This window comes from Dreissena polymorpha, chromosome 11, assembly GCF_020536995.1.
Source record: "Dreissena polymorpha isolate Duluth1 chromosome 11, UMN_Dpol_1.0, whole genome shotgun sequence".
Lineage (NCBI taxonomy): Eukaryota > Metazoa > Mollusca > Bivalvia > Myida > Dreissenidae > Dreissena > Dreissena polymorpha.
The window spans coordinates 20,825,663-20,850,879 of record NC_068365.1 but is presented as its reverse complement, the minus strand read 5'-3'; positions in this window follow the sequence as shown (position 1 = coordinate 20,850,879).

The following is a 25,217-nucleotide window of genomic DNA, read 5'->3' as shown; positions in this document are numbered from 1 at the left end:
TTATTTTCTCAAACATTGTCAACAAAGGCTTATAAGGTGGTCATCTGCTTTAAATCCTTTAAAGATTCTGCTTCATTATACAAAAAGACAACTCGAGATCAAAATAACATATACATAGAGAAAATGTGATTGTTTTGGAGGTAAAATCCGGAAGTATTTTTCTCTTTAAATTTTTAAAAGAAACTTAAGCGAGTATGAATGTATAAGTTTTATCACACACCCAATCAAATTATCATTTTAATAACAAAGTATATAATTTTTTGCATGTAAGTGACTTTTATCTCAGTAATGTATAGAACTTAAAACAATAACTTCCAACGCCTTGTTGGATTTCAATAATTATTTTCTGTAAATATAAAACGTAATTTGTTGAGGCGGAAACTTATCGCATACGCCCTTAAGCTACATATTATTGCTAAATTCATGTATTTTTAACTATTTGTAAACCAAATAAATGGAACCTTTGTGAAAATGCAATACACTTACCAGCAAGGGTTTAAGTAGTGAAATGATAAAACACATAAACACATAAAACATGCTTATCGTAATTTTCTTGTCAGGAAGTGTCTAATACCAAAACACAGTGTTGAAGAAATCCTACCAAACAAGATAGGAGCACACAACCATGACAAATTGAAAAACAAGTTTACCTAGTTACTATGTCTGATATTATATCGTCAAATAAATCAGCTGTGGTACAAAGAAACCTTTCAGTTGGCTTAAGGGACATATTCATTTTCAAGCGTTTTTGCAAGATTTATTAATTATATAAAAATGACAAATATGTGTACGCGGTGTGATATTTACGAACTTGCTGCTTATTATTAACATATTAAGTAAAAACAAAAGCAAGTATTATATTCTGAATTTACATCAGTACATAACATATGTAGAAATAATGTTTTAAAGAAAAATACTTTTCTTAAACGGAACTAGAGGAATACACAATTTAGTTAAGGTGAGCATGCGTCTTATTAAGGCTCCCACGTGGCAAATAAAAAGTGTTAGTGGGAAAACACGCTGTGCTTCTCGTCAACAAACATGAAATAAACAAATAAGGAGTTTAATCTAGCATACGATGGCATATCATTTCATCCGTGGATATAAAAATTAAACATTTGTACTTTTGGATGCGCCAATTTGAGTCCCCTGTTTAATCCTTTTTAAATACTAAATATCAAACGTCCATTTATTTTCTTAAACCTTGACACGAACCCTTATTAAAAAACATACACACAAGTTTTAACTAGGATACCATATTTTTCTGTGGTTGTATTTAGATTCGAATTACAATTGTGACATAGTTGACGGAGAACGCATTGACCCGATAAACGTAGACAGAGTCCACTACTGTTTTCTTTACGTTTTATTTCTGCTTATGAACACAACACAACGTTTTCTAAATGTTTGTCATATACAAGATACATGCGAAGCCCGCAACGGGCCAAGCCCTCGAAAGCAAGCAATAATTGTCTTCTTTGTTCGACTGATCAAGTAAGACTGTCTTATTAATATAGATTTAAACAACGAAAGCTTTGATAATAGTTACGTGTACAATTCTGATTGGCTGTGTAAAGTCACTTGTCTATGACGAATGCAACGGACACATAACGAATAAATACGGAATTGACCGAAGATTGATACATAAGGTAAGCAAATATTTGTGCCCGTTATTGATTGACGTTTTATAACCCGAGACTACAGAAACTTTCCAAGTGATCACCTATTCAAGACCGCATGAAGTTCGGTACAAATTTCGACTATCATATTAATCCAGCTATGCCCCAAATGTGCGTTTTGTGTGCGTTATGTTACACAATACTAGCAGTTTAGTGCTTAACTACAATTGTGTGTTTTGAAATTAATTAAATGCAGAGGTCGGCATGTCAGTTTTTAGTTCTTACCTAACCCCTCGAATTCTTTGTTTTGCACTTCCATGGCGGAAACTAGTTTCCATTTGCTTTATGATAGACGTTGAGATGTTTGGCAGATATATGCTTAAGACGATTGGCCACTGGCCTTGCATTACATGTTAGAGGATTGCATTAAGATTTGTCTCATCATTGAGCGTATTTGCTGCTAAAAGCGACAATATCACTAAATCATATGAAATATCAGGGAGGATGCTAACCTCACCTTGTTATTAGTGGATACGCTCTCTGTGTTTTACAGACAATGACATGAATGTCGCTCTCCAACTTTATGCGGCCATAATGGCTGCTGGGATGCCCAGAAATATATTCCTGTGTGTTTATGAAATGACGAATACCTGCCGCGGCTTTCCTTGCTTCACGAGGTCAAGAGGCGATCAGTCCTTATTTATGGGTTAACTATGCTAATTTGCGCTAATGTTTGATCTCCGAGACACGAATGTGATATTGGCGGATCGCGTTGATTACGAAACGTTTCCTCCGCGGTAAAGAAGGACTAAGAGAGGATTCAAATATACTATGATAGTGTTTACATGATTATATTTTCCCTTGAGATCATATATATCTTTGAATTATCCTTTGTGTGATGATTTTACGCGTAAACTATATTAAATATTGCTAGTCTGTACGGAAATAGTTGCCTTGTAAACTACGTATATGTAGTGTTAAAGGGACTAGATTACAGCTGAGTAAAATTAACGATCTCCAAAATAAGTGTCATATTTTCAAAAAAAAACGAACGTATGCATTGTGTTTATACAAGCATTCGACTAAACATAATGTTTAAGTATTGGTTCATTCACGTATAATCATAATTCGAATTCCGTAAACTAATAAAGCGTTTGTTACGCTTTTCATGAATAATATTGAAAATACGTGGAGTATAAGTAAAGCAATTATGTTTTTTTTTCCCGAAGACTGCGTTTGAATCCCGGGGACGGCTATATTTTGTGTTCTACTTTCTTCGTGTTATTATAATGTTAGTCAAGACTATTAAAAACATCATGGATTTGTTAGTAAACACATTTAACTATTTAACAACATTTTACAAATAAGAAAATCTGTGAAAAAGTTATTTTATTAATGTAGAGTGTATTAGAGAACATTACTGTTCTTATGTCAATTTGAGCGATTATTTGTAGCAAACCGATTAGGTTTGGTAACATATCATTTCTTGTGCGAATTTGAAGAGTTCGACACCGTTTCGCGGACCACTGAACATCGTCCGAGTTTAAGGACATCGTAGGAAGTCAGTGATGACTAGATTTTCTTTAGTTGGCAACACACGGAGCAAACTAATGCAGGTTTTATTTTATGCTTGCCTGTGGTTTCTAGGGAAATGTAGTCGCAGCAGAGCCACGGTGGGCTCGCATGAAGTTTCCACAGCATTGCAAAGGTATCTCCACAGCGCTCTCCAGCGCGCCGTAAAACGCCGCTGCAATGGTTTCGAACAAGCTCAATATAATCATCGTGATATTGCTTTTTTTGCGATTGCCCTAGATACAACAAAGAGCGCACCTCAATGTTTTCGGAATGATTTTGATGCCCCACGAATGCTGCCCAGTTATGTCTGAGGCTTGACTTGCGGCGCACGTATCTCGAAAAATTAAAACAGCTATAAAGATTAAACAGTTTGAACATATTAACCCGCATGTATATTTATTCACTTTTTTTGTTAATTTCTTCCTGACACTACCGTTTTTGACAAGAGCATAATACAGAGAACTCAGTGTCCAACGGTCATATGTTTGTCCAGATAAATATGTTTTTTTAAGAAAGTTATTCCGCGTGTTTCGTTTTCACAGTTCTCAGTCCATTGCTGTTTGAGGGTAAATCTTTCATTTGTCTTTAGTTGCGTTGGTTTAGGGTTTTCGACAACAAACAAGTCGCCGTTGTGTAGTGGATATGGTTTCCGCCAAGGGACCGGGAGGTGAAGCGTTCGGTCCCCACTGTAGGAGCGTTCATTTTATCTTCCACAAAGACACCAAGTACTGGTTCTTAGTTCCAGGAACGGACTCGAGAGCGTTTCAATAAGGTTTTGGCTGTCCATGCAATTGAGCGTAATTAAATAGGTTCAAATAAAAACAAACTTGATTGGCGTTGCCCCTAGAAAACAATTTTACAATTGGAATAATTAAAATATCCAGTAAAACTACAACTGTTGTTTTTAAGTTTATACCCTTTTTTTCAAAGGAAGCACAACATTTAATTAACGACACGTTTAGTGGCTTACGTCGATCACAACTGTCACCCGATGCTTAAACAAAACCACACAAACTCTATAATATTTCACACGAGTTACTGCTTCGAACGCAAATGCACTGTTACCGTTTGTAAAATGATCCAGCTGTAAAATACTATCATAACCGTTTTATTGAAATCGAAGAAACCACTACAATAACACAGTTTTCTACCAATTATGACAATAAAACCATGTACATAGTTAATGGTGAAATAACAGAACACATAATCAGGAGATCTTTTTGTGTGACCGTTTTTTTAATACTCATACGATACAGGTCATGTATAAATAGTTACACTTCATAAATGATTTAAATTTCGATCACCGCCGTGGAACGCACAATGCCAAACCTTTAGGGGCGTTTTCCGGTTTAACAGCTAGGTATAGATGACTTTACGCCCGGAATCAATCACAAAACATACGCAAAACGTCAAAGAAGAAGTATTATTTGTACAAACATGGCATTTTAATCTAGCACTTTAAATTTTTGCCGATGCTCCTATCTTAATAACAGAAATGTATATTTAAAGTTTGAAGGAAAGACGGACCGATAGACATACAGACATACAGACGGAAGGATGGACGGTCGGTCGGTCGGACGAACGTACACAAAGACAGATTGACAGACAGACAGACAGACAGACAGACAGACAGACAGACAGACAGACAGACAGACAGACAGACAGACAGACAGACAGACAGACAGACAGACAGACAGACAGACAGACAGACAGACAGACAGACAGACAGACAGACAGACAGACAGACAGACAGACAGACAGACAGACAGACAGACAGACAGGCAGACAGGTAGGCAGGCAGGCAGGCAGGCAGGCAGACAGGCAGACAGGCAGGCAGGCAGACAGACAGACAGACAGACAGACAGACATTTTATTTGACTTGCAGAATGTATATCGTCAACATCACACGAGGTTTGCATACCATCATATACACACATCATACTATGACAAGCACAAAACATACTATTATAAGCACATATCATATGATTTAAATCCACATCATTGCAATGAAACTCACAGCATACCTTCACAAACACACAGCGTATCATCACAAACAAACAGCAAATCATGTCAAATACACAACATTCCATGACAAACACACAACATACCATGAAAGACACACTGCAGACTATGGCAAATACACAGCATATCATCACAAACACACAGCATATCATCACAAACACACAGCATAACTTCACAAACACACAGCATACCATCACATAGACACAGCATACTACTGCAGCACACAGCATAAACACATATCATATGATTTAAACCCACATAATGTCAATGAAACCTCCGATATATCAACAGTAAATATGAGACAGACTAGGCGTTCCGTAACAGAGGATGATCAAGTTTGGTAAATTAAGTTTTACGACTTTACAAATTCGATCTGATACTCCACGATTCTTTAACAAATAAACAAAGTTTCATTAGTTCAGACCCGTTGATTGATTGCAGCAACTGTACATACTAAAAACAGATGGATTATTATAGTAAAATATGTGTATGTATTTCTTTCTAATGTCAACAAATGTTGAACACATACATACACAATTTTATATGTAGCAATTAATATTGTTTCCATTATATCTATGTCTGTAAACGCAGTGGATGAAAATATAATCTTAATTGAATACGATAAAACCTTTACTATTTCGTTAAATAAATATTCAAGATTTGACTTGAATGTTCTATGAATATCTAACGTTGAACTATCTTCTAGTGTACGGTGCCAATGATGTGTGTTTTGTATTTAATTGAAACATATGCTGTCATTGCATATTTATGTTTATGACGATGAGCTGTATATATGCTTAAGTCGAAATAAACTATTCTGTTCGGTTCTTATTTAACCTTATTTCTTCCAAATTCATGAATAACTAAACAAATAGTCACACAAAAATTACAATAATAAACAAAAAGCATAAGCATAATATGTATACATAGAACAATATCTTACACGTCGTAAGTGTTAAACACAGTTAACATTGACAATTTAAACATAGTAAATTTATAAACATGAGTTTGAACTATTATTCAAAGGCATGGAATACAATTAAGTACAGGTATTCAAGTTACGGCATTCTATAATATATTTTGATTACTATTTTGGATTATAGTGCCCGAGCAAGACTATTATATGTTAAAATATCCCCACGATATCACGTTTTTAGCAATGCAAAATTTGACGCGCTTGCATTGTGGAACGTTTGACACACTGATACATCTGCATGTTGTTAAAGAGGTTAACTGCACACTTGTAAGTAGAATTATACCCCGCAAGTTTGAATTATGAGTACAATATTGAGTGCATTGTGCGGATCATTATACGGGCAGAAGAAAAATACATGTTTAACAATATTGTTACAGCATCTTGAGCACTTGCGACACTTTTCCACGTATGATCTTGATAACATACGCTCTATCGCTATATTTACTGAACTCACAATGGGCAGCAACTCTGGATGGATGTTCGAGATCGCATAAGGCGCATGTAGGTTACCGTCCTTCGGCAAGCCTGGTATTTGAGTACATATAACCGAGTACATGGCTTCTCTGGACGGTTTTGTCACGTGTCTCCGGAGGATGCTCTTCCACTGCATTTTTGAAACGAAGGTCCCACTGCTCAAACAATATTTAGATACTCATTTAGATTGCACTTATGAAGTAACCTAAATATATTTGGGATAAACCTTGGCATTACTAATCAAGGTTAAGAAAACGCGTAAGTCTTTTTAGGAACACGTGCTTGGCAAAGTATCAACAAGAAAGTCTGCATAACTGTCTTAAAATGTAAGCTTCCTTGCGTCAATACCTGTTTCGAGAGAATCAACATCTAGCGTTGATAGTGAAAGGTCAGTGCTGGTAGACAGTTTCAATCACTGTATATGTTTAACGCAAAACCTGTGGGCTACCTAAAATCTTTTAATGTCCATTTGCCTACACGTATTCCAAAGTTCACATCCGTATAGTACTTAAGGTAAACGCACTGATTGGTATAACGTTTTAAGTGAAACTGGGTTTGAACTTCCTTGATGTAACCCACTATTCAGTATGTTTAGGAACGTTCATCTCAGTTTGTTGCTAGTGTCTTTACATGGTTTTGCTGTGGAAAGTGACTCGTCGCATATAAGACCTAGGCGGTTGTACACCTTAACTTCAATTAGTTGATACGTTCCCATATACCGCTTTATTTCACGACAAGACCACAAACTGGTTACGCCAGACTAATGAACATGCATTTTAGCCCTTGACGGGATAATGATATCAGAATCATATCGTCCGCAGCGGTTGCTGCACAAATGTTCATATTAAACATACAGAATCCGTACCCACTATCCGTCAGTTCTGTAATTAGGTCATTGATGAAGGTCAGAAACAGAATCGGTGAAGTTCTGCTTCCCTGCCTGGTCGCCTGTTAAATTTAAAAGGCCTCCGACATTAGACCATAATACCTCATGCAACAGTTGATGTTACGGTAAAATGTAATTACTAGTCTGACCGACTGTACTGTTTAAATTGCCGCAGATAAAATCACTACCTAGGCTGTCGTACAGAAACAAGCCATTTTCTAGAATATCAAATAAATCGACATTTAGGCTGTTGCAGATATTTGAATCTTCTTCCAAAATATATCGTTCCAGGTTTTAAAAAACAAATGGTCTAGTTGAAGTCAGATGATTGTATAGAAGTGATTTTAAGTTGTGAGCGTTAGCTCACCACTAATTTAGAGAGGCAGTTTTGCAAGTCAGTCTGCTTTAGCTACGCTAGGAACGATAACTGCAAGTTAACTACGCTAGGAACGATAACCGCTGCCTGTTTATGCTTCACTGGTACACTGCAGCAGACAGCCTGTATGTAAACAATAGGTTTAAGAGCTTGTGCGACGATATTGGCCAGTCTAGTGTTTATAACAGCTGTGCGACGACATTAGCCAGTTTATCATTGAACATTGTACATATTGGCTGATTTCAGGGAAAACGGGTCTTAATGCTGCATTTTAAGTAAGTCATGTGGGCAAAATTGTTGCTCAATAATTTAAGGAAAATAGATCAAGTATTAGATACACATAACACAACATTTACCTGATTATAGGCTTGCTATTGTTTAGCAAGGCAACCACAATTCTAAGGATGGTTGTCGGTGCAGCAACCATTTGTGAAAAGAAGAGACGTATTGTTGTTATTTTGTCTAAGTTATCTCTATAACATAAATATGAGGATAAACAGTGAACAAACATCTCGACCTGTGCTTTAAGACACACTCTTTATATATTTGAATAAATTGTGTTCATTTCAAACTTGCGATATAAAAAGCTATAACATAATTTTGAAAACTGTTTTTTATCTAAGATTATGCACTAGCGAACAACTTCAGTGCCTTCAGTGATTTGATTAAGAACATGTATTCGTAAACAATCTTTTAATTTTTCTTTATATTTTACAACACATTTCATCCACTTTTTCTACGGACTCTTCTATGCTTAAATATAGGGTACACAGTATGTGAAATGTATCCGTTTAAATGTATGTTACTGTAAGGATCGTACAATGATTCGTAAACAAAACAAATTTCAGACAGTTTTTAGTATTTACAATGTCAAGACTTTTCTTTTGTCACTGGTAAGGCCATGTATGTTCCACGAAAGTAAAGAAAGTTCATCCCCGTCGTGTACCTACGGTCTCACTAACTTGCCGTCCATGTAAAGGATATCATACACGATCCAAGACAGGCTATTCATGCGGCGCTAAACAACCAAAAAACCTCAACGTGACGCTTCATCCGTTGCAGATAAGTCCCATAATGGGTGCAGCGACTATCATGGCGTCGCAACGCATATAATTATTGGGAAGAGCATATTGTAATGAAAATGTTTGATAATTACTTTAATTTCCAGTTTGATCCGTGCCAGTGATGCATATTAAAATTTAATGTTGCTGCCGCTTAATGTCGATTTCTTAATCACTTGTCGATTTTGTTAATACAGAAGGTGATAACGGAATTTTAAGGTAATGGTTGTCAAACTTTTTTTGACGCCCCGTTCCAAACTTATTGATTGTAGGACAAACGCACCCGGACAATCTGCTCCCTGCATGTTTTGCATTCACGGTATATCGGCACATCGTAAACGTGTCGATCAGGACATTTGGCAACCGATTAAATTGTATACCCGGTCAATCGATGCCTAATAAAAACCCGGACGGCGTGAAATAAATATAACCATTTACATAACCCTCTAAACTTTAAAAAACTGTCCCTTATCCCTCTGATAGTGATGTGTGTCCCTAAATGATTTGATAAAAACGGAAAATCATCTGTCATCCCGACCAAGTAGATTTCAGGTACGTAGACTATACTTTGTATTGAATATACGATGAAAAATGAATGAGAGTATTTTTTTTAAACACACAATATCTTGGAAGCACATATTTAGAAATATGTTTACATAAATTAAGATCTTCTTGCTCAGTGACATAAATATGTAGCGGACAACATAGAGAAAACAAGAAACCGTCGGAGACGGGTGATGCTCCCCAAAGTGTTTTTTTGGTCACAGTAATGCACTATATATTCAGATAAAAGGAAACGTCAAGTAGTTGGGGGGGGGGGGGGCAAGAATTGCACTATATGTACAGTTTATAGAAAATTTCAAAGGACCATAACTCTGTGAAAAATCATCCGACCAGAACCGGCTGATAATATGCACATCTCCTCTTGGTAGTGAAGCTTTCCATACAGTTTCATTGAATTCCGGTCATAAGTTGCTGAGAAATAGCCCGGACAAGAATTGCACTATACGTACAGTTAATGGAAAATTTCAAAGGGCCATAACTCTGTGAAAAAACATCCGACCAGAATCGGCTGATTATATGCACATCTCCTCTTGGTAGTGAAGCTTCCCATAAAGTTTCATTGAATTCCGGTCATTAGTTGCTGAGAAATAGCCCGGACAAAAAATGTGCACGGACGAACGGACACACGCACGGACAGACGAAGCTGCGACTATATGCTCACCCCAAATTTTTTTGGGGAGGAGCATAATAATACTTCTGGTATGACGAAAGAAATGCTTTACATGAAACAAGGCTTCGCATCACTAGCTCTCATAGCTATTGGAATCGGGAACAATACATTCAGGAGAAACGCTTTTCATGCTATTTTGACATAAAACTAATACAAGTGTTTCAACAAAAAAGAGTATTGTTAAGGCTAATAAATTCTAGTTAACAAAACAAAATAAATTAGAAATAACATGTGTGACGTCACATATGGCCTGGCCCAAGGCCTCTTTCTGTTACAAACTTCACATTTTTTACGCCCCTTACCACCCTCCTCTCTGAAACTTGACGTACTTTATGGACGGCCCCCAGCAGGACTTCTCGACTCAATTACAGACCTGTCATAAACATGCTCAATTTGTGTGGGATTCACGGATTTATTAGAGATGGTGCATTCACACTTCAATATCGTTGACAAGCCTTAATGCAAATTAGGTACACATTTCATGATGATAGCCGGTTGTAAATTAATAATAAATGTCAATTACGAATTTTAAAATAAATTAAATATAATCATCATGTTTGTACGTTGAAAATAGTATGGAATGAATAAAACTAAAAGCATTAAAATATGGAACACAACTAAAAGAACAACATCAATTATAAACAAAAAGGAAAAGACGCGATTTAAGGCTTTGCTATACAGTATTTCAGAAGCATATAATTAAATTCAAAGTCGCTTAAGAAACATTTTCGAACAGTTTGTTTAGTACTTACAAGATCAGTTCAGACATATAATTAAAAAAGCGATGCTCCAATTTCATCTGTAAAAGTAATGTTTTCTGTGATTTTTACTACTAAAATGATTGGTTTGACTTATTAATTGATTTTTACATATACCATCTATATTTACATCTCTAAATATACTTGTAAAATGGTAAATATAAAGTAACTATGTAAGAGTTTTGTCTACATATTGACTATATTGTATCGGGCATCAATAAAGGTATTAAGCTACCTCAATAATATTGCGTTTAGTCATTAAATTGTAACTTATTCAGAAGATGTGATACGTATTACATTTGAATTGTTGTTTAATTCAATGGCAACAACACGTTACTATTTGATATTGAAATAAAATAGTTTGATATTGACACAATACTTGGCGTTAATTTGCATCAAATATCTGTCTTAATGTAGGTTAAGAATTCTCGCTTTAGGTAATAAACGTCGACTTTGAGTTAAAATTATGTTAGGATAAGGAGCAGTTTTTATTAAAACTTATAGAAATAAAGAGTTGCATTTAAAAGAATGCGGAAGAATGAAAACAAAATAAGCTGTTACATATACAATAGAAAAGAAGCAACAAGGAAAGCTATTTGTGATTTGTTATCTTAATGAACAGTATTGCTATTAAAATAATAAACAAATTGTTATTTAATTGGGCAAATATTAATTACAAAAAAAGATTGTGAGATCATTCTAAATTATTTCTATTAATACTTATAATACATCGTAATTTTCTTCGCCTAATACTCGTATGCGATATTTCTTGGCCGACAAACAACGATAAAGTCAACGTTTCTGCATTCAATAATTTAACATAATTTGACTCTTAGGTTTTGAGTAATGTTGTTTTCTTAGAAATACGTTCTGCTTTTCCGTATTACGACGATTTTTATAAATTATAAATGCTTTATTTTTTATATCATCACTGACGCAAACAAGGAATAAAGCAAACAATGAAACACCATCAACTCTATCGGGAAAGAAAATCTTGTGATCATCAAATTTTTATAATAAAACAATAGCTATATATAGAAACTGATCTTAACTGAAACAACAGACTTGGAGCGGTCAAATGCAAAGCAATTTGGATATAAATCAGTTTGATGGCTAGCCGAACCTAACGATCTTTTTAATAAATGCAAACGGACGATAGCAGCACCATATCACTACTGGGATAACACAATTTGAAATGCTTTTCATATCTTAAACTAGACATTTAAATGTGATCATTATTAGTATGAAATAATATATCTACGCAAAATAGTTTATCCTTTCTGATTTATTTCTTGCATGTTGTCCGTAACAGCCCCGTAATGTTGTTATAAAATAATAATATATCATATAACATATTGTGTGACCAAATTATTTACGCGTTAACCCATTTACCGGATATTCATGATGTAAACATCTGATTAGACCCGCCATTTCCGTGGATGTTTTGATTGCTATTGTTTTCATTGTACTCGTACGGTTCAACAGATGAAAAAGATAATTTAAAAAGATTATGATTTCTGCGGCTGTATATCTATACATTGTATTTACGGTAACTCGCCCTTGAGTAGAGTTTTGCCTTTGAGTCGAAAATTTTTATCTTTGTAGTTTGCAAAGTATGTGATTTTGTAAATTTAACAAAAGCTGTAATGCTATCATTAAGATTGATTTTGTGAGTATATTTATTCATGATTACATATTTTGTAATTCATGCGACTCTTTCCATGTTAAACATGCTTTATGATTACCATTTAACTATGTTGTTCGAATCTTCGATATCGGAGGAAATAAAGAATATATATGATTTGTGACGTAATAACGAACACTATACCATCGGCATTTTTGTCAGATACATTTCAAATCATTAACAAAAGACGTGATATTGAAAACATTACCTTATTCTATAATAAGGAAAGGTATTATTTAGTGGTTCGCTCTATTGTATACATTTACAGTAAACCATGTATAACAACTCAATTTTCCATTAAGGCGAACGCAATTCACCCTTATGGCGATCATTCGTGTATCTATTGGCAGAGGCATGTTAAAAATTAACCAAATATTCATTCATATTAACATGACTCAATCAATAAAGGAACCCTGAGCTCACAAAAAAGAATCACATACTGTTTTATATGTGTATGTTTGTACTTTTCTTTGTCAAACCTCAGTTCTACAAATGTTTCCGTTGTTGTACAGTTCAGATAGACACTTAAAGTGACCATGTTATTTGTCCTCTTTGTATGAATTATTTTCGTCAACAAGTTGACAATATAATAAAGTTGTATTTTCAACGCATGACTGTTACTGTGAAATTTGCGTTTTTATAAATATAGGGATTGTTTAATCAATTAAATGCTAAACACTCATTTGAGTCCTTGTTAAGGGCAAATTCAGTGGGTTTTGTTAATCAACTGTTTTCCAATTAATATAAACTAGAAATCAAAATATTATTTGTAAAATAGACTCATGTATGATACTTATAGCTTGCACAAGCTTAGTTCCGGCTTTGATCGCAAAGCTTGTTAAAATAAAAGTATACCGTTAACCCGCCCGACTCAATGGCGAGTTACCCTACAATATTTCTGATTATATTGATAGTACATCATTATCGGACCTGGATATTGAACAGTAATCATTCAAAGCCCGCGTTCCGAACAAAATAAAAAATAGTCTTAATAAATAAAAACTGATTTTTTAAGAAAATGTGGGCCCGTAGGATACACATATTCATTCACATTCGTCGGTGTATTATTAGTAACACTGTTAGTAACTGATGGTGTATGGGGTATACACCATCAGTAATTTTCATACCATACGAGAGCGAGGGCGAAGCTCGAGTATGGTATGAGAGTACTGTGTGTGTATATCCCATACACCATCAGTTACTTACTGTGTAACGATTTTATATCAACCGACTACTCAATTACTCGGGATGCATGAACATTACTCGGGATGTATGGAAAATACACCACGGGCACGTGACCGACGAAGCTAATGGGATTTAGCCATTGTTGCAGGTGGTAAGATATTAAAGCTTACTAAATATTTATGTTGCAATCTGCATCAACATACACAGGAGCGCAGTGATTTATTGGTAGTGGTAGTCGATAGAGGTGGACATGTTTTTTCGAGCTCCATAAGTATGTGTTTAACTTATTTATTGCGCGGACAGAACATGTGGATGTTATAAAAAAGAGGAAAAATATGCAAAGTGTTGTGATAGTGCTAATTTTGTACGGATGAAATCAACATAAATAACAGAAAAAAGGTACTTTTCAAACATTTTTACTAAAATCATAGAAAGTTAGCTGTTTATTATCTGTTCTTAGTCCAAAATACACGTGCAAATAGTTCGTGAGATGTTGTTACCTACGACAGCTTAATCCGATAATTGGGTAATTATATAGACGACAGCGCAAAGGCAATATTTAACCAAGTTTACCAATTAACGAATTCAATAGTACCAATATTCCATCTAGTTGAAAATTAAAGAGGACTAGATTAGAAGATCGCAGATTGAACTATGTAGATTGTACTATTGTCGACCACATGCCAAAACAAGAAAAGAAAACAAAAGGGGGGCAAAAGCGTACAAAAGACTCGGCTTCTCCGAACTTCTCAAACTCGCAACCTGACTAGTGCATTATTATGTCAAATCATTAACCGGAAGGACAAGCAGGCACGCAGATTAACAGCGCTGTGCCTGCGTCACCAGTATTGTACGGAGGACAATACTTTCCACCTCAACTTCAATTCATAACGCCCCAACTTGGACCATTTCCAGGATATCAAAACACCCCACAATATTCACCACACGCACCGACAGAGGCCAACTTGCAACCACCGCAACAGACTTGATTAAAGACGTAAAAAGAATAAAAGCATCTGTAGCAAAAATAGACGAGATTGAAAAACTACTAAATAGATTAAATGCAAGAGTGGAAACATTGGAAAACAGTGTCAAAACCATGGAAATACGTACACTAGAAGTGGAAACGGCTTCAACATTAATTGCCAACGAATAAAAAGATACTAAGCAGCAAATGAAGATAACTGACAAAGACTTACTTAAAATACATAATCAATACAAAGATTTAGAAACAATAGTGCAAACTATTAAAACACAAACACTCAAAAATGAACAAAAAACGAACAACCTGGAAGCTTAAAGTATGAGAGAAAATCTTTTGTTTTACGGAGTCATAGAAACACCACATAAGAAGTGCGATGACATTGTGAAAAATACAATATCAGAAAAACTCGACATTGAGGAAGCCATAACCATTGATAGAGCGCATCGCCTAGGAAAACCCACACACGGAAAAAAACGACCGATAATGATGAAATTTCACTATTATCAACAACGGGAGCTAGTTCGGAAAACCGCCATTACCAAAACCCGTGAACTCAAATCAGCCGGTTTGGGGATCAGTATACAACAAACTAAGGCAGTACTCCAACAAAGGCTAGAGAAAAGTGCTTTATTCGACAGAGAAAAGAGCGCTGGAAAGCACGTGAAATGGGCCGGCGCGAAACTACTATCCCGTGAAAACCGTAGCAGACAGTTCAAAGAAGTCACGAAATAGGACAAAGAAGGGAAGCTAAGTATTTTAGCGTGGAATGTTAATGGACTCGTTCGGAAAATCAATGATGTGGACTTTTTATGTTATGCAAAAAACTATGTTATTATTCTGTTATCTGAAACCTGGACTAACAGCAAACAGCATATAAACCTCGAAATTGACGGATACGCCAGTTTCCATTTATATGGCAATAAACGTTTCGGAGCCAAAAAAGGTCGCTACAGTGGCGGGCTGGCAATATACTACCGAAACGAACTATCGGACAATATATCAATAGTAGAGGTAAATCAATAAGGAATAGTCTGGGTTAAGCTAAAAAATGATTTGTTTGCCCTAGATTCTGATATTTATATATGTCATACATATATTCCACCTGTTAATTCAAAAGTTTTAATTGATAAAGATTTTCATTTTTTTGATGAAATAGAAAAAGGAATTGAAAAGTACGGGTTGTTAGGTAAAACACGTATCACTGGTGATCTTAATGCTAGGCCAGGTAATTTAACAGATATCTTAGAATTCGACAAACATATTGACTCTCTAGAATTTACAAACACAGAAAATACAAATGATATTATATCGATCGTGCGAAATAATCCAGACAAAGTCATTGATAGCAATGGCAAAAAATTAATTAACTTATGTAAATCCACTGACCACATAATTATAAATGGTCGTTTAAACAGTGAACAAGAAAACCAGTTCACATTTTCCTCAACACATGGCTTGAGTGTAACTGATTACCTTATTATAAATGCAAACGATGCTGAAAGCATAAGCGAATTTGAAATACTTGACTGGACATGTTTTTCCGATAATGCGGCCATTCATTTCTCGTTTAAATGTATCCCAAGAAACAAAGATAAACAAACCGAAAGCACAGAAAGGACTAAAATTGTGTTCAATTCGAGTCTGGTAGAGCAATTCCAAACCTCCCTTAACGAAAATACAAATATACTAAACAACACTCACGAAAATATAAATGACGAAATAAAATGTATCACAGATCTCATATATAACAATGCGGTCAAAGTATTTGGCAAAACTATTAACCGAAATGAGCATTATAAAAATGAAAATAAAAAACAATCTCCCAAATGGTTTGATAGTAAGAGTTATGTAACAAAGAATAATTTCAAACGAGCGAGAAACACGTTCCACAAATCAAAAACAGATGAAAATAGACACCATTTCGTAAAACGCGCACACTATACAATAACACAAGAAAAAAAAAGCAAAAGCGAAATACAAAAAAGCGGAAAGAAAAAAACTTGAAAATACCGCATCAACAAATCCAAAACACTTCTGGAAATCTCTCAAACAGTGCTATAAGCAGAGCTCAAACACCAATGATAGTACAAAACTAGATAAGCTATACGCACACTTCAATCAATTATTAGGTACTGATCCTACAGATCCTACCGAAATAAACGCTAACTTAGATTTCGATGAAATAACTGACAATGAATTAGATGGAGAATTCACTTTAGATGAATTAAAATCAGCCGTTTTCAAGCAAAAAAATAACAAGTCATGCGGCCTGGATAATATAAGCGAACAGATAATTAAATCGTCATTTGACATATTAGCACCGCAATTTCTTTCAATATACAATAAGCTATTTAGAAATGCTGAATATCCTGAAAGCTGGGGCCTTGGATACATAGTTCCAATATATAAGTGTGGAACGCCAAACGAAGCTAAAAACTACTACTTCTCAATCGTCTTACAAAGTGGACAAACAAACATGATAAAATTATCAACTGCCAATTCGGATATCAAAAAGGAAAAAGCACATCAGACTGCATTTTTATACTTCATGCAATAATATCAAAAGTAATTAATTGAGGTAAAAAATTATACACAATGTTTATTGATTATCAACAATGTTATGATAAAATCGATGATACACTACTATGGCAAAAATTAATGACAGAAAATATAAGCTCCAAAATGGTTAACGCCTTAAAAGCCACGTATAGTGTCGTTAAATCAATAATTAAGTTTAATCAAACATTGTCAGACCCCATCAGTATTCAACAAGGCGTGAAACAAGGCGACGCCAGCTCATCTTTGTTGTTCATGATGTTCGTAAATGACATACTAGAGCACATTGACACGAACATAGATGACTTATTCACCATAAACGAGTTAAAACTCTTTCTAATACAGAATATTCAAAGAGAACATTGAACTAGAAAAATACCTTATACTCTTGCCTCAGCGTGAGCGAAGCAGCCTTTTCAAAATCAGAACGGCCAACCATAACCTCCCAGTCGAAACAGGCAGATATGATGGCACCCCGTACACTGAAAGAAAATGCACAAAATGTACAAATGACCAGGTCGGAAGTGAAGAACATTACCTTCTATTTTGCCCCTTCTTCCAAACACAAAGAGAACAGTATTTAAGTGTATTCAATACACAAATTTAAAGCCTTACTATTAAAACAATTATATCTACAACGACAACACCACATCTTAAAGAAGTGTGCAAATTAATAAAAATAATCCTTAAATGTATAAACAATAGTAATGCCACACCACTCCACTACCATTTCATCCAATTACTATCATAAGTGCGTTCTTGTCACATTATTTTCTTTCCTTTCTATTTTTTCTTCCACCCCACCCTTTATTTATCTCATAAGCATCTGTTTTCTAAATAGAATTGTTAAACAGTTCATAAATCCTCATATTTTCTTGAGTGTGAAATTTCCAGTATGTTTCCAACCCAGGCCAATGCCTCCTGATCTTGCAAAGTTTACAAATGACAACCATCCTCAATGTATTATATGTACGTTGCTGTTCCGTTTTGATTTCCCAGTAACGGAGTTTTTCCTGTTTATTTTTATTTAATGCAATGTTTGTAACCATTTTATATAAAATAAAAATGTCAACTTCGACATTCTCAAGCCTTCAAGGGAGGTAAACAATCAAGCCTAATACAATACAGTTAAATACAATAATTTAAAAAATGATATAGCACTTCAAATAACATTCTAAGCTTATTACATTAAAAAACTACCTGCATACCTGGTGCATAACGGTTAACTCCATCCCTTAGCTTAAAATTCGATAATTGCTGATACGCTTTCCCAAAATCTCTTGCACGACGGTTACATTACATTCACCTTTGTGTTGGGCTCAGAACGGACTATTGTTATGAAAGCGTCTTATTCATGTCATGATCATTCCAAGCGTTCATCATTGAGGTTACAGTATACTAAACAATCTCTTGCACGACGGTTACATTACATTCACTGCTAAAAAGAAAACCATCTCATAACATGATATCTTATATCAGTCTTAATTCATTATTATAAAATTGATGTGTTTTTTTTATGTTTAGAAACCACCATACATAAATACGTCGAAGTAATGCCTCATGTCACTCAATAAAAAATATGTTCAATTGTTTACATTTGTGAAGTGCGTGGAATGATTCCATCTGTGTAAATGGTCAATAAAATAGTTCCAAAGAGTTGCATTAAAACTCACAAGTTTTTGCACGATTTATCGTAAGTTTCAAAGTCATATTTCTTAATTTAATGCATGCGATCTTAATTATCCACTCAAATATACATTGAATGCGTTTGTTCGGTTTTATCTATTTGGTAGACAAAATGGCGTGCTGAGCCTTATGCAGAGTTGTATGTGAGAGCAAGGAACGACAACTCTGCTTGAGATTGGCTTTCCCATTCGAACGCTCATTTTTGTACTCGTCAGCCTAACCGCAAACGAAATAATTAATTGCTCCCGGGCTACATGCTACTATACAATATATAAAATTTGTATTCTCATTGCATTGCTTTGTATAGATGTATTGTTTATTACGCATTGTGTTCATCTAATTCAAATGTTTGTTTGTTGTGTGTTTTTTTTATCTCGATGTATTTTTGATATTGATTAATTATTGCATATATACACGTAAAGATAATATGTCACTTCCCCCCTCCCAAACGAACTTGTAAACACTGTATGTGTTTGAACTCCCATTTTATAGTTCCCTTTTCATTTTTAATAGTAACACTACCTAACACTAATATTAGCTGTCCTATAACTGTTCCCACCTTGAACCGGAAAATACTGTAAAACTCGTTTTTGTTATGTTGCCCTTATTGTATACCTTGTATACTTGGGTGTAAAATAAAGAGTTGTTCTGTTCTGTTCTGTTCTGTAATATTATACGCTGACGACCAAATTCTACTCGCAACCTCACAAGTAGCGCTGCAAAAGATGTTAACCAACACAGAAACGAACTGTAATACGTGAAAATTAAAAATCAATACAGCCAAAACAAAAGTTTGAATTTTTGAAAAAGGAAACAGATATACTGATATCGATATTTTCCTTTACGGTGAGAAACTCGAAGTCGTAACTTCCTTTAAATATCTAGGAGTATACCTTTTTAAAACTGGCAGTTTTAACAGAACACAAAAATGTATAGCAGAGCACGCTTCTAAGTCAATGCATCGATGATTCTCTATCTCCAATAAATACGATTTCAGTGCAAAAAGCAAACTGAAACTTTTCGATATTTTAGTTGCATCAGTCTTAAAATACTTATCCGAAATATGGGGAACAGCGCGAACAACCGATATTGAAGCTGTTCACACGAAGTTCCTAAGCAAGATATTATGCGTTAATTAGTCAACTAATCTCAGCGCCCTGTACGGTGAATTAGGACGAATTCCTTTCAAAGAAATACAAAAAATAGATATTGTCAAGTACTGGTTTAAACTACTATCGTCAAATGAAAGCAGCGTGGTACGACTTACATACAACATGTTAGAAAACAATACAAATAACGGTAATACTTACGGTAATCAAAACTGGGCTTGGCACGTGAAAAGCATTTTGGAAAACATTGGGATGTCTGAACTATGGGTCAATCAAAACATTACTAAAGTACAGTTACAGCTTTGTAAACAAAGGCTAATGGATATTTATACACAAACATGGCATAGCGAAGTGATAAATTCCCCACGTCGTGGTCTCATCGTATTGCCTATTTAAACGCCATTTTACACTTGAATCATATTTAGATAAAGTAAATGAAACAAAATATAAAATCGCACTAAGTAGGTTCCGCTTATCATCACATAATCTCGAAATAGAAAGGGGGCGGTATAATAATATCGAACGAGAAAACCGGAAGTGTAAATTATGCACCATGAACGTAATAGAAAATGAATATCATTTCCTACTAGTATGTCCAATATATGCACACCTACGAAAAAAACTTCTTAAACCGCGCTATTGCAGATGGCCAACAATAAATAAATTTGCAAGATTAAAGGGGCCTTTTCACGCTTTGCTAAATTGACAAAATTGAAAAAAATTGTTTCAGATTCGCAAATATTCCTTGAAGTTATGATATTTGTGGTGAAACAGTAATACTGAACATTTACCATGCTCTAAAATATCCATTATGTGCATCTGTTGACGATTTAAAAACCTGAAAATGAGAAAGCGTTGCAACGCGAAACGATTGAATAATTTGGAAAATTCTGTTCTTGTCGTTGAATTGTTTGATACTAAGAGGATTGCATATGTTATGTAAAACATTCGACGATGATGGAATGAGCGCCGATGGTCTAGTGGGTAGAGCAGTAGACTTTTGCTCCATGGCTCCAGGGATCAGTGGTTCGAGCCCTGTTGAGGGTAACTTTTTTTTAATTCTTTAATTGTTTTCTTGTTTTTTAACTGGAGATTTTTAGACCCAATGTTAACATTTATCAATATAAAGCATTTAATGACAAACTTCAAAAAATGCCAAAATCTGTGAAAAGGCCCCTTTAATGTCCAGCAAAAGTAAAAATGAAATGATAAGTACTGCGAAATTTATTTACGAAGCAAATAACTTAAGACAGCATCTCGATTCGTAATTCTATATTTAATCAGTAATCAATAAGTTATCTAGATGTTAATGGTAAAATTGAAACATAAACATGCTAGGAATGTGTACCTTGTGTGTTTTTGCCATCACTTGCCAATATTAAATTAATGCTCATTTTCAAATGTGAGGGCTATGAACCTGTATCGGCTTTATAGATAAATACATGTATGTTGTTGTTGTATACGCACATATATATAATAAATGCTCATTTTCATATGTGAGGGCTATAAACTTGTATAGGCTTTATTGATAAATACATGTTGTTGTTTGTTGTATTCTTGCAGTTATTAAATTAATGCTCATTTTCATATATGAGGACCATGAACTCGTATAAGCTTCATTGATGAATTGTTTTTGTTGTCGTTGTATATATCTCATAACATACACAAAAAAGAATTGTATTATAATATGACGAAACAGTGCATTACGTAATTTACTTAAATGTTTAAAGTAATTATTTAAACTATTCCACGCAGATAAGATTTTTAAAATTGTATTTCAGACACACCCAGATATAACATTCGTATTCACACATGTTTATTTCTCCAAATAATAGTGAACATTCTTCCAATCGTATGTCTTGCAAGTAATAAGTAAATATAAGATGTGCAGTTCCAATATCAGATGCAATTATGTATTCCCTTCATAACTAACCATGTTAAACAGTTCATAACACTACCGCCCAATTTCTATCTTCTACCATTACTTATAAATTGTATAATGCATATATAATGTACGCTATGAGCTTGTATAAGCTTTACTGCTGAATAAATGTTGTTGTTGTTGTTGATTTCAATATGTGTAAAAAGTGCATAAATCTATCGGAAATACGTTCAAAATTACTTTAGTTACGACTTTAAAAATCAACCGAAGATAATTGTATAAGACACGTGTTTCTGAACATAAATCAAAATTGCCTGATTTCACGGTCTTCACTTAAAAACTATCCTACAGACGGTAAGATGGATACACAATACAAAATCTACCCTAGAAAGCCCGCTAGAAGTGGAGGCATAAACGCTGACCCTCTAAGTAAGCCTAAAATGTAGAATATGCATATTTGTGAGTGATCGGTAAGTGAATCAAAAACGTATCGGTCAAGCGAAGTCGTTTGCGATCGACCTCCTGATAACGTATATCGCTCTATACTGAACTATCCTCGAGGCGTTGTCATAGTTTACCAACTATCGATACGTAATCTGCTTAGTTCAGTCAATAAAATATTATATTAACATCAACATCTATAAGAAAATAAAATAACGACTCCAACTTGTAAACATGGGATAATCCCACTTAAAAAGTAAAATTCTTTTTCCCCATTTACTAAGTGGAAAATTGGTTCACGTAGTTTTCCAGCCGGGGGTTAGCTTTAGAAAAGACAATTATTTAAAGGGGTCATCATTTCGCAATAATTAAGTAGTTTTTTTTAAATAAATTTATTCTAATATGTGCTGTTAACCTGGCCATTTTGTAGGACTCTCGTGATGTTTGTTTTGTAATGTTCCAACTTCGCAATATTCCTTCCCACTAAGCGGGTTAAAATACAAAACTAAAGAGTCTTTATAATAATGCTCGATTGGTATAACTATTACAAAATACAGCCTGTTATGCCTAAACTACATTATAGCAATTAAGCTCCGTTGATGAAACACAATACGGGCATAAATAAGCTACCCGATATATGGTTAGATACCCATGTATATAATTTGGACCAACGTTTAAATAGATGATAATAATACAAATGTTAAAGAACCAGGTCAATTAAAACGAGGTCCGTTTAAAGAGTTCTGCCTAAACATTCACAATGGAATAACCAACAAAACACGTCAGCGTTTTTCTTGATGTCATGTTTATTAAGTACAGTCGCATTGGCGAGGTCAAATTGTACGAAAAATATCGCCACACACATTTTACATTACAGCGCATTCACATTCAATTGCATAATTCATAGAACGCAAAGCACACATTATTAATCATACTGTGTTATGACTATTTGCATGGTGTGATTGTGTTCACAGTGAATAATACGCACGTTCTAAGTGCAAACTAAGCGTTCATTGAGCAATCTTATGAACGTCTAACATGTTTAATTTCTACCTTTTTGCCACGTTGCAAAAGTAAACATGATGAAAGTGTCTTAAGCTTATTGCAATAATTAATATAGTGCTGTTTCATACCACGTGTTGTACTAGTTTTACACCAGACTATATGTACCCAGAATTTTTGCTCGGATATGATACGAAATGTTAAACTAATTTCCCGGAGTTTAACTAGTTCAAGCGTAGTTTCCTGTAATACAGTTTATTAAAATGGGCGGAATCCAGGCAGGTGTACACTAAGTGTTCACAGTGAATTCAAACAGCGCATTATGTTTGCTTACAATGCGTCTTGCACAACGCGTCAGCGAATAATACATGTACATTAACCTGTTTACTTTGCGTTTTGAAAGTGTATTGTTTGGTAACTCGTAGTGCGTAGAGTGACGAGTCATATTGCATATTGTTCGAGTTCGCAATGCGTACTTTGTTTGCCGATTCAACATAATTTCAATGAAATAACGCCATTTAGTTAACATGTTCACACTCTCTTGGGGGAAGGTGGTTAACCACTAATGCATGTACATTTATGTATGTTGCTGGAAACTGTCCGAAATAAATAAGAGGTACGGTGTGTTCGCCTCTTTCAACAGTATTTGCCCTCTTTAACGACTAAACCTTTCCAGAATAAAGTAGGTTTTAATAGTGTACAAACCTATGCCAGGAACGGATAACTATTCTACTTGGGATAGACTGAGAATGTTATTGAATTTCATAACATAAGTTAAGTTTCAGATCTGGGGCTCAGATTTGTAGCCTCGTGTCGTAAACAGGAAACTCAGTTTATTCGCGCGCTTTATTGTGACACTTCCTTTTAATGAGAGAAAGTGAGGTGGCCGTATCCCTAACGTACATTACATGAGCGGCGCACTGCACTTTACATGAGACAGTTGTATCGCGTTCGCTTTCAGACATACATTTTTTGTACATATTACATTTTAAGAAACTGATACTGTCAAATATTTTCAATAATTTTGCGATATAAATCATTCGGTACGTAATAAGTTAGGGCAATCGTGGATAAACATTTAAACTAAAGGGCGACAAAGCGATAGTGCGATTGTACGATGCCGACAATGCGATAGTACGATGTCGACAATGCGATAGTACGACGGCGACAACGCGATAGTACGATGTCGACAATGCGATAGTACGATGACGACAATGAGACAACGCGATAGTACAATCGCGACAATGCGATAGTGCGATGGCGACAGTGCGACAATACGATGGTGACAATGTGACAATGCGATAGTACGTTAATAAGATGACGACAGTGCGACAATACGATGGCAACAGTGCGATAGTACGATGGTGACAATTCGACAATGCGATAGTGCGATAATACGATGACGACAATGCGACAATACGATGGCGACAATGCGATAATACGATGTCGACAGTACGACAACGCAACAGTACGAAAAGCGACACTGCGATAGTACGATGGCGACAATGCGATGATACGATGGCGACAGTGTACGATATGACTATCGAATTGTCGTCATCGTACTATCGCGATTTCGCATTGTCGCCATCGTACTATCGCATTGTCGCCATCGTACTATCGCATTGTCGCATTGTCGCCATTGTACTATCGCATTGTCGCCATCGTACTATCGCATTGTCGCCATCGTTCTATCGCATTGTCGCCCT